This window comes from Myotis lucifugus, unplaced genomic scaffold, assembly GCF_000147115.1.
Source record: "Myotis lucifugus unplaced genomic scaffold, Myoluc2.0 scaffold_54, whole genome shotgun sequence".
In the NCBI taxonomy this organism is placed as follows: domain Eukaryota; kingdom Metazoa; phylum Chordata; class Mammalia; order Chiroptera; family Vespertilionidae; genus Myotis; species Myotis lucifugus.
Genome location: NW_005871102.1, coordinates 4312959 through 4324907, shown reverse-complemented (window position 1 = coordinate 4324907; position 11949 = coordinate 4312959). Strand labels below are relative to the sequence as shown.

The window sequence follows — 11949 nt, the reverse complement described above, 5'->3', positions numbered from 1 at the left end:
CATGCCACAGAACTGTACACTTTGGGGTGAAGATGGTAAATTTTATGTTGTATTTTACTACAATTAAAAAGTTTATATACAGCCCACCCAAACCTAGAGGTTGAAGAGAGGTCAGGCTCAGCCTGGATGCATGGGGAGGGCGCAACATCGGCTGTGAGCACTGGGAGGTGAGTGGCTGGGGCCATTTTTGTAGACGAGCTGTCAGACTCGGCGTTTCCGGAACTGGGGTCTATGGCCTCTTCCATTCTCCTCTACCCACGTGTCTGGCTGCTCAGTCTGCCTCCTCTTCTTAGGTTCCTCATCTTTTTTTTTTTTTCAATTAGCAATAATCGTGCCTCAGATAAACCTCATTGGCTACGATACTGCCACTGGGCAAAGCCGAGTTCCTCATCTTGAGGAGTGGCCCAACCAGCCAGCCCTCTAATACTGAACCTGGACTCTTCCCTGACCTCTTCTCCCTTCCCTGTTCCTCCCCCATATACTCTGCCACCAAAATACCCTGCCTGTTCCGCAGCCTGAAAGCCTCCACTCTTCCCCAGCCCACCGCCACCCCATCTGTGGGCTACCACCAGCACCCCTCTAACCCATGAGTCTCCTCGACTGGTCCACCGCGTCCCCCCTCCTCCGCAGTCCCTTCAGAGGGAGCAAGTCACCATAAGTGGGTCCCGCCCTTCCTGCCGGAAGTGCTCCCCAGCTCCCTGGGTCCTCTCGGGGTACAGGCCAAGCTCCTGCGCGAGGGACACCAGTCGCCTTCCCTGGCCACCCAAGCGAAGTGGCACCCGAACGTTGCACGACAGGGTTCAGTTTCCTTCCCAGCACTTCTAATCACTGTTTTCTTATTTATTTGTCCTGCTCCACCCTGACTCCTCTTCTCCTTGTTTCTGCTTCTTGTGTATTTCTCACATTTGTAGCTATTTACCTGTGTCCCCTCTCCTTACATATGGAATTATTACTGATCTTGACTGTTTTAGATCTACAAAAAAAAAAAGGCAATTTCATATGGACCCGGCTGTGAGATTATGGGCTGTTCGTGAGTGACTGCATCCTGGCGTCCTCACACCTGGCACGGAGTCTTCACTAGTCAGTCTCACGCATCAGGTCTTGGGAAAGGATTTCAGAAAGTCCAGAGGACAGGCAGGCACGGCCCCTGAGATGTGAAAAAGTAGGATGCTGCTCGAAGTGGAAATTCCGCGTATGAAACCAAGAATAACCTCAGTGAGGATGAGACACATGTCTACCGAAATGGAACAGGGAGCTCTTTGTAAAAGGACACACATCTGTGCTGGGATGAGGGATGGAGACACGAGCATGAACGCGAGAGAAAGGCCAGAACCCTTTCTGAGCGGGGTCAGAAAAGCTAAAGCCGGGATTTGCAGGAAAAAAAAGTCTTTGTCTGATTGGTTTTGGTTTATCATTGTTTGTCTATTTGTTTCCTATGACTGCCACAAATTTAGTGGCGTTAAAAAAAAAAGCACAAATTAATCATCTTATGCGATCAGACGTCTGACGGGGATCTCATTGGACTAGAATCAAGGTGCCTACAGGGTGTCTTTCTGTAGCCTTTCCCGCCATCTAGAGGGCGCCCACATTCCCTGGCTCATGCCCCCTCCCTCCATCTTTAAAGCCAGCAAATGGCTGGTGGGGCCCTGCTCGTATCACATCACTGGCCCCTTCTGCCTTCCTCTCCCCCTTTTAAGAGCTCTTGTAGTAACACTGGGCCACCCGGACAATACGGAATCCTCTCCCTATGTCAGGGCAACTGGTTAGCCACCTGAATGCCATCTATGTCTTTGTTGTCATGTGACATAACACATGCACAGAGTCTGAGGATTAGGACGGGAACATCTCTGGGGGCCATTCTGCCTGTCACAGATGTTTTGTTTGTTTGTTTGGAAGATCAATAAAACAAGATGAATAAGAAGGAGCGGACGCCCTGCTTGGGGAAGGCAGTAAATGGTAGTGGATGTCAGAGCTCACTCAGATGCTATCTGCTCCATAAAGGGGAAAGCGATCCACTGGGAGAGGAAATGGCAGCCTGCCGTGAGGTGAGGTGCTGTCGCAGGTAAGAACCTTGGTTCCCCAGGTCAAGTGGACAAGAAAGGTCACCTTTGCCCTGGCTGGTTTGGCTCAGTGGATAGAGCATCAGCCTGTGGACCGAAGGGCCCTGGGTTCGATTCCAGTCAAGGGCATGTACCTTGGTTGCAGGCTCCTCCCCAGCCCCGGCCCTGGTCAGGGCTCCTGCAGGAGGCAACCAATCGATATGTTTCTCTCATATCAATGTTTCTCTTTGTCTTTCCCTCTCTCTTCCATTCTCTCTAAAAAATCAATGGAAAAATATCCTCGGGTGAGGATTAGCAAAAACAAACAAACAAACAAACAAACAAACAATAAATAAAGGAGATTAAATGATGTTGTGTTTAAAAAAAAAAAAAAAGAAAGGTCACCTTTCCTCTATCTTCTTCCAATTGACATCAATGTGACTCCAAGTTCCTACCCTGACACCTTGGCAGGAAACTCAGCGTAAATTATCACCAAGGCTCCTCCTTTCCCCAGAATTCAGGGGGCTGCACTTCTGAACAATCAATTAGCAGCAGCAGCAGCAGGAGCAGCACAGCACTATGGGCCAGGCACTGTTTTAAACACACGCCTATGAACTCATTTAATCCTCACAACCATCTGAGACAATAGAAACGCCCCCATTGACAGATGAAGGAACGGAGACCCAGAGAGGCTCAGGGACTGACCCGAGGTCACACAGCTCTCGCTCAGTATGGTTGTGGCTGACGCCCTCCTTGCCCAAACTCCGAGTGGTCCCTTGAAGTTTGTTTCAAAGCCCCCTGTGGGGTATGGAAATCGTTGCCGAGATGGGCACCCTGGCACCTGTGCCCTAGCCTCTCCAAGGTCATCATGCAGCCAGCTATTAACCTCCCCTGCCTACCTGTAAGATGGCAGTATTGCTTTCATGGGGTGACTGTTATGCAGGTCACAACACTGCCACTGTGGGACTAAGGAGTTAGTCTTGTGCTCTGTGACTGAGGGTAGAGAGGGTAGGTTTGTTAGGAGAAATGTCTTTTTTTGGGGAGAAGGGCCGTGTCTAACTTAAATCCAGGTGGGAAATAAGAGTGAGAAGAGGCACTTCTTTTCAAAACGCTTTAAACTAACAATGCTCCCTGCCCTGTACCCTCCCCCTACCAGACCAGCACGGAAGACACCCTGACTCACAGCCAGAGCCCATTGCCCAAGACTGTGGCTCCAGCGGACCCGGCTGGACACCAGCAGGGCTGTCCGTCAGCCGTTTCAGGACGTGACAAACAAACCTGCCCAGAAACAGCTCCATGTCCTCCCCTGGCTCCTCACGCACCCCTCGCCCTGCATGCCTCCCTCCTCCTCCTCCTCCTGAAGCATGCCAGGCTTGCACCGGCTGTCCCTCCACCCAGACCGCCTTCCTCCAGGTATCTGTGTGGCTCACTCACTCCCTTACCTCCTTCAACTCTTCGCTCCAATGTCACCTCTCAACCTCGGCCCTCAAATATTTGTTGAATAAATAAAGGAATCATCAATGAATCCTTTTGTTGCCTTCATACTAGTAAAGTCCTGAGTTAAAGAACTCCATTCTAGGCATTGAACTACACGTCATATGTAATAATAATTACAGCTATTAATTTTTTGAGTGCCAAACACAAGTTTACGAGGCAGATATCTGAGCATTTACATGTACTTACCCATTTAATTCTCAATAATTTAAGAATTAATTACTGAGCTAAGAGCTGTTATGATTCCCATTGATCAGATGGGAACCTGCGGCCCAGGGAGGTTAAGGGCAGACCCGCTGGTCTCCATTGGACTTTTAGTCAACATTCTGGAGCTCACAGAGGATGAATGCAGGCAGGAGCCCTTAAAGGCCACACTCAGAGAACGCGAGCTGTCCACGGGAACCCCTGGGTGACCACGGCAGGAACCTGTGCTCAGAACCAGGGAGGGGCGGGTAGGTTGCTAAGCTGCCTCACTGGGTGAGAGGTCACTGGGATGACTCCACGCCTGGTTCACATCTCAGGAGGTTTTAAGTGGTTTGGTTGCCAGGAAAACTCCCCCAAATATGCTTTGGGGGAGAAACACCCAATGATATAAATAAATTCCAACCCCCCTCCTTGCCCTTTAATTTTCCAATCCATGTGTATCCTTTGGAAAAACTCAATCCATATGTTCCTCCGCTTTTATACATTGAGATGTTTCCTAGGGAGTATCCAACTTCCCCAAACCTCAGAGTTCCCAGCACTTTCCCTGTCTTCCGCACCACCCCATCTCTCCCAACACTGTACAAACAGCAATTCCTTTCCAGCAAGAGCAAACCTTGGGGGATGCCTGAATGGCTCTGAGCCACTGAGATGCCTGTGGGGCACCCCAGGGCCTGCCGCCTCCCAGCCTCACAGTCCGACAGGCTGCATGGCCTCCTGGGTGTCCCCTGCCCGGAGCAGCGAATGTGGAGCAGGGGAGGCAGCTTGCAGGGCCTCAGGATCTCGTTATGCATTTGGAGACAAGACAGCCAGACAGGACGGACTTATGTGAACCAGATGGAGCCTTGGCCATGCGTCCGATAGCTCTGCCCACTCCTGGGGGTGGCTTTCCATCGGGCGGCTGGGGACAGGGGAGAGGAGCGGGGAGCGTGCGGGGTGGCAGGGCTGGAGTGCAGTCTGCCCTGGGGCTCTGAGCCCAGCTCTTCGTGGTGGAAGTGATAATTATTAATGCCTGACATTGGGTAACACTTCATCGTTTAAGAAATGCTGTCAGCAGTTTGATGTCGCCAGTTTTTTTTTTTTTTGGAGCCAAGACACTCGAATTGGGATTCTTTGTCCCAGATGCGCACCCTGGGCAAGCCACCTCGCCTCTGAGCCTCGATTTACTCCTTTGTGAGATGGAGACAAGAACGACTCCCGCCTCACACGCTAGTTGTGAGCCTCCTGAGAAAATGCCAGCGAACGCAATTGCAAATGGCGAAGCACTAACAGCTGGAGGGGCCTGTGGAGGGGCCAACACCTCATCTCAAGGCCGGATGCTCAAGAGCCTGCCCTGCCCGCGGATGGCATGGATTTCCAGGTTCCCGTGGTTTTTTTTTCTACAAAAGAAAGTCGATGCACACTCTGGCCTACCTTCCTGTCCTGGACGCTCCCCGCTGCCAGCAGCACCTGTGAGTCCCAGGATTCTGGATGCCAGGAGGTCCGGTGGAGCCCCCGGGGAGGACTCGTCCTAAGGGAAGAGAGGGGAGAAGGCGGCTTGGGGTGGCCGTGCGAGGAGAGGGGCGGCTCCCAGCAGGAAGGCCAGCAGATTAGAGATGCTGGTCGATTCCTGGAAGTGCCCGGTCAGACGGGAAGGGCAGGCCACGCGGGATCAGGTGCTGGAGACACCACCCACAGCGGCCCAGGTCGCCTCCTGGCCTCTGGGAAAGCCTGGCAGTGCCTGGGGCTGGGAGACAGGCACGTGGGGCAGGGGCAGCGCACAGTGTGATCTCGGCCCCCACTGAGAACCCCCCAGGACTCCCAGCATTCTGGTGCCCAGAAGGGGGTCCCGGATAGCAGGCGGAGGTGGAGAGAGCAGCACTGCTCATCCTGTGACCATGAAGCTACTGGGCTCTTGTGCGCGGGAGGCAGGGCCACCAGGATGGGGCCTGAATTCCCTAGACCGGCCCCCTGTCCTTCCCCTGCACCACCAGTCCCCCCACTCACAGCCCGAGCCTCTGCCCCATTGGCTCCCCTGCCCACCGGTCCCCTCCTCACCCTTTCCTCTGAGCCTCACACCAATTCCTCTTTGCTTTCCAGGGCCCAGCAGAGGGCTTCATAAATGTTGGTGGAAAACGTGTGAAAAAAATGAGTAAGTGGAGAGCATGAGGGACTCACCCGGGACCCCCCAGGATTCAAACCAAGGCCCAAACCCCAAGTCTCCAGCGTCAGCTGCGTTTGGAGCTCCTGCCCCTCTCGCCTGGGTTCCTGTGGTTGCTCCCAGAGGGTGAGGCCGCAGACAAACGCCCCCACCGCCCCTGTCCAGCCAGGACACTCACCTCACCGCCGGGGCTGCCTGCCCATCGCAGGGACCTTGGCTCGGCAGCTGCCGGGGGCACCGCTGGCCGCTCCTGTCTCGGAGCCCACAGGCCCCCTTTCCGAGCAGGAATAAGCCTGACGAAGCCGCCGCCGGAGCAGCGCCAGCGCGATGCGAGCCTCTTATGCAGACGCCTCCAGGTGAGACGTGTTTTTGCACATGAGGATCACCTGGGGAGCGTTGAAAACCACCAACACGCGGGTCTCACCCCACAGCAACTATGTAGGAGCCGCTGGGGGTGGGGCGCAGGCTTCAGTGGCCAGTAAACGTCCCAGGTGACTCCAAGGTGCAGCCAAGTTTGAAACGAAGTGATGTAGGGAACTTGAAAGGAATCACAACGCCCCAGCTTCAAGCAGAACCATTTGACGCAGACTCGGGTGCCTGGGCTGCCCGGGGTTTGTTTGCTTCTGATAGATCTCCAGGTGGTCCTACTGCGTGCGCAGGATGGAAACCTCTGACCAGGCCCAGAGCCCTCATTTTGCCCCTAAGGCAGTGGTTCTCAACCTTGGCTGCACATTAGAATCACCTGGGAATCTTTTTAAAATCCTGATTTCTGGGCCTCCTCCTCCGGAAATTCTGTTTCTTTGTTATGGGGTAAGCGGGGGGCCACACATTAGTAACAAAGAAATAGAATTTCCGGAGGATGAGGCCCAGAAATCAGGATTTTAAAAAGATTCCCAGGTGATTCTAATGTGCAGCCAAGGTTGAGAACCACTGCTCTAAGGAGTCTGCAGCCAGAGGGGTCAAATTACTTGCCTGAGGACGTGTGATACAGGGTGGGACCAGGATGTGAATGCAGCTCCAGGAGCCTGGGTCCTAGTCCAACGCCCTTCCCATCACAGAGGGTACACAACACACAAGGAGACACCGTCTAGCGGCTCGCTTCACAATGCAGGCGCTAGATCGGCTCGCTTGGCCAAGAGAGGTTGCAAGGTCAGCCTGACTTTGATCAGAAAGCTTGCACGGGGCACACGCTCCTTCCCTGACCTTCATCAAACCCAAAGGGCGAAGTCCCCAGAGACTGACTCCATTTCATGGGAACGAGTTAGAGGTTTTGTGATACTAAAACTGACTGAGATGGTGATGGTCAGACGTGGGTAGTTCACAGTAAAAATCTAGAAGAATGAGCCATGCCCAGAGAGGCTTTCTGGGCCGCACACACCCTGAACTGCCTGGGGTTTCGATGCCTCTTGCTGTTTCACATCACTCTTTCTGTCCCTCCCATCATGTGGTTCGGTGGGAGCATCATGGACCCTGGGTTCCCCTCCAGACCCATCAACAAGTGCTGGGAACCAATACTTACTGAGTGCCCGCCACGTGCAGGCACTGTGCTCTCATGTCCTTGGCCTAACAGTCAGGTTGGGATCATTAAGCGCCCATTTCACAGATGAGAAAACGAAGGCATGGGGAGGTTAATAGCTTGCTGCAGATCACCTGGGTAGGAAAGTGATGGAGCTGCGGTCTAAACCCAGGTTGCAAGTCTGTGCTCTCTCTCCACCATGAGCCTCCCCAGGTCACTTCGGTTAGCTCTGAGCTCTTCTTCCTGTGTCAAAATTCTCGTCTTTTGAGACCTCGGTGATTTGCTTCCTGCCCTTGTCACCCACGCTGCAGCCTGAACTGAGCCTGGTCTGCCTGTCCTCTCCATGGGGCCATCTCTCATTTTCCTCTTGACCCCTGGGTACAGGGCCCCTGGGAGGAGCCCAGGAAAGCGTGGTGGTCTCTGCGGCCAGCAGGGCCCCGATTCTCCAGGCCTGAGAGGAGGCACAGAGGTGTTAGGACAGCAGAGACCTTGCCTCTCCCCAGGACCTCGCCTCCTGGTCTCCTCTGCAGGAGGTCTCCTCCCGAGAGACTCCTTCCAGCTCCACATCACCCGGGGGAAGGCGGCCACATGCTGTGATCAGCGTGACATGAACTCACTTGGAATGGGACAGTGGACTGGCACTTTAATTCTATGTGACATTTTTATTATTAACATAACTTTACCATAAAATTAAAGGAATTTGGAGAAAAAAACACTCTGGTGCACAATCCTACCTACTCTTTTTACACAATCGTTTTTGTTTGTGCCTCTTCCCAATCTTTAGTCAGAGAAATACAATTTTCTACTTAGTTCTAATCAGTGTTTTATAAACCATTTTGTGTTCCACGTATTTTACACGGAACTAGCTTATAGCATGTTTCCATACCGTCATCTTCACGTTGATCCATTCAAATGTCTATTCTTCTAGCGCATTTATTTTGTGCCATAAATTACTCCCCGATAGTTGAAGGTTGGGGTTACTTTATAACGTGTCCATACATTTGCTCTGGAGGACAGGAAGCCAGGGCTGTCGTGTGTGGCAGTGGGACCGGAAGGGGCGGGGGAGGGATGGAGGAGAGAAAGTGGAGGAAGATGCCCTTTGGCCTCAGCTGTGTCTGCACCGGCCAAGCTCACGAAGAAGTCTTCCCGGCCGCCACTGTAGAGATAGTTGAGTCAAAGGCACCGTTAGCGATTCCTACAGCCCCTCTGGCCCTGAAACCTTGGCCCTCTTTCCTGCTCCGTTGTAAAACTTGACCACGAAGAACTCTACTTATTTAGAGCTGATGAATGTGCATCTGTGTGAGGGTCGGGGTGGGGATGGGATGCACCCAACGCAGCAATGCTGGCTTGAGTCTATTCGTAAGTACCTTGTGCGGATACGAACTGCTCCATGTGAATGATGTTGTGTCCTCTCACACGATGAGGTGGGTGTTTGGTGGAGGGGGCCTGAGGCTCAGGAAGGCGTGCTCTTTCTAGGTGCTGGCAGGTGGAAATCCCAAGATGCTCATCCATGCAGGCCAGACTCACATCCTCCCCACTCCAGAGAGCAGAAAGTCTTAACGCAGCCCAAACTGCCATCTCTCAGCAACCTCAGGAGGCAGCTGGAACTCTGGGGCTAGCTCTATCCCATACCCCAGCCCAGGCAGGGAAAGGGACTGGGGCGGCGGTGAGGTGACAACGAGGAAAGAGGCAAAAGCTCCTGGGAGAATGGAAGAAGGCAAAGGTCTCTTTTTCTCTGAACATCCAAGAGGGCTCCTAACTCCTCCCACTTGTATCTGTCATGTTTAATGTCCATGTTGTGTCTCCATCTGTTCAAGAAGCTGTTGGAAGGCAGGGTCTGGGTCACACTCTAATTTTTTGTTAATCCTCATCCTGGGATATATATTTTTTAAATTTCCTTATTGATTAAGCTGGATATTTTTTCAATTCATTTTCAGAGAGAGTGGAAAGGAGAGAGGGAGGAGAGATACATCCATGTGAAAGAGACACATTGATTGGTTGCCTCCTCCAGGTACCCGAGTTTGGGGTGAGGATCAAACCTGCAACCTATGTACGTGCCCTTGACCAGGAATCAAACCTGAGCTCCTTCGTGTGTGGGTTAATGCGCTAACCACTGAGCACAGCTGTCAGGGCTCACACTCTATTTTGATCTTGAGAACTGATAGGCTACAAGCAGTGGAGGCTGAGCTCAGTCTCAAAGGCTGGGGGAGACCCCAGGTGGTATAAAGAAATGGAAGGGCAACCCGGCAGGAAGATGGGAGCTCAACCTGGAAGATGGAATGGGTGGGGGGTTGGGGGGGGGCAGAGAGGAGACAGAACTGGCCAGGTTGGGTTGGTGGTGGGGAAAGGTGAGAGACGAGGTTGGAAAGAGGGCCGGCCCCTGAACGAGCCGATTGCCTGGGGAGTGTTCCTTTTCCAGGTCTGACTTTCTCTGGCTCAGAGTGGAGAACCGTGAAGAGGGGCTTGATTACATTTGGCCATTTCTTATAATCAGCGAAGGGGAAAAAAATAACCCAACACTAGATGAAGCAAACAACAGAGATCCAAGCGCCCAGCCCCTGAGTGAAAACAGGCTGCCCGTCTCAATTCAGACAGCACTCGGAGGAGCACGGCCTGCAGACAGCCCCGGGAAAGAGGCCGGAGTCTTCTCAGGGTGGGGCCCAGCCGCTGCCCCGGCCAAGGCGGGGTCCTGGGGGCAGGTGATGCTGGGGCCAGATGCTCCCCACAATACGCACTGCCAGGTGGTGGCTGGGCAAGTGGGGGAAGGTCCGTTCTCTGCACCCCCTCCCCGATTCTCACCTCTGTGGTTCCTCCAGAAGCTCCAGAACCTACCAGGGGAACCTGGGAAGACAGAAACCACCTTCTGGGATGGCCAGGGTTTGCCCCGAAAGCCTCGGTTGCCTTGGTGGTGGGTCCCACCACCCGCACCTGGTCTTCTAGGGTTGTCAGTGGGGAGGGGTGGCCAGCCCCTCCTCGGGGTCCCAACCTCTTGGGCTCTTTGCTAATTTTGGTCGGAATATTGGTGGTAAGTAAAAACATCAGGGATTCTGGGCAAGGACTCAGACAAAATGAGAAGCAGAAAAACAGCCGAGTCTCCAAGTCTCCCGAGCAGCGTAAGCAAACAGCCCAGGCCGCCGACGGCCCCTGGAGAACAGGCCTTGGCAACAGACGCCCCAAACCACCTGCCTTTAGCTTGGGAGGCTTTCTCGGCCTGTGGTTCATGTTAGAGATTCGGGCCCCGTGTCCAACTCACTGCTGACATTTCCATCTGAATGGAAACACTTCAGACTCAACGGGTCAAAGCCCAACCCTCCCCAGGCCCCTCTAGGTCTGCACTCCCACTCTGTTCTCTCTCACTTAGCGGCTGGGACCACCGTCCCTGCAGCGTGGGACGCACTCTTCCATCCAGACACCAAGCAATGCCCGCTCCCCATCGCTTCCGGGTTCAAGCCTCTTGCTCTGAACTGTCGAAACAGACTCCTCAACGATCTTCCTACCTCGATCCTGCCATTTTCAAAACCATCCTTGACCCAGCCACCAGCGGAATCCACCCCACACACAGAGCGGATCACAGGCCTGACCCACGCTACAGGGGTGCACAGTGGAGAAAACCATGGGAAACCCAATCGTTGCGGGCAGCATCCTTCTAAGGGTGAGGTGGTGGCCGAGTTTCCATTGGTGGGGAAGTCAGTCAGTCTGCTGCCTTCCCCTGGCAGGAAGGGGTGGGGAGGATAGGTGAGAGCTGATTTATGACTCATTGTTTGGGTCACGGAAGGCTCATTCTGTGAGAGAAGCAGACAGAAGCTACAGGGCACATTGCGTGAAGCTGGGAAGAGGAGTATGAATACGTTTCCTTAAAAATAAGTCTTTTCTCTCTCTGTTACCACCAAGGCAGCGCTCCTGCCCCTGTCCCCACCTCACTCCACCTCCCCATGCTCAGCCTGCCTGTGGTCTCCAACAGCATTCTCCACCCACAGGCAGGAGGAGGATTCCGGGGAGGACGGCTGCTTCCATATCTTGAGGCAGGAAAGAAATCAGATGGGTCTGGAACATCTTGTTGTTGCCAGAAAGCAGGAATGCTTTCAAGAATGCCAGGGGCAGTGCAGCAAGGACAAGGGGCCAACCCAAGGGGCTCCCGGGCCAAGCCTTGACAATTTGGGCATTAATTAGAGCAGGTCGAGCCAGAGAAGGAATGTGGGTTCATTACAATACTCAGAAACAAGACAAAATTCTAGAGCAGTGATGGCGAACCTATGACACGCGTGTCAGAGGTGACACGAGAACTCATTTTTTTGGTTGATTTTTCTTTGTTAAATGGCATTTAAATATATAAAATAAATATCAACAATATAAGTCTTTGTTTTACTATGGTTGCAAATATCAAAAAAATTTCTATATGTGACACGGCACCAGAGTTAAGTTAGGGTTTTTCAAAATGCTGACACACCGAGCTCAAAAGGTTCGCCATCCCTGTTCTAGAGCGTACAGAGAAGTGGTTGGTAGGCCCCAAGGAGGGTGAACGTAGTGGGATATGCTAATCCGATCGACTTGAGTGAGTA

General features: G+C 53.1%; 1 pseudogene; it reads right to left on the bottom strand.

Annotated features, from left to right (window-relative positions):
- Positions 1-297: 297 nt before the first annotated feature.
- Positions 298-380, bottom strand: LOC111826099 (annotated as a pseudogene).
- Positions 381-11949: the final 11569 nt, after the last annotated feature.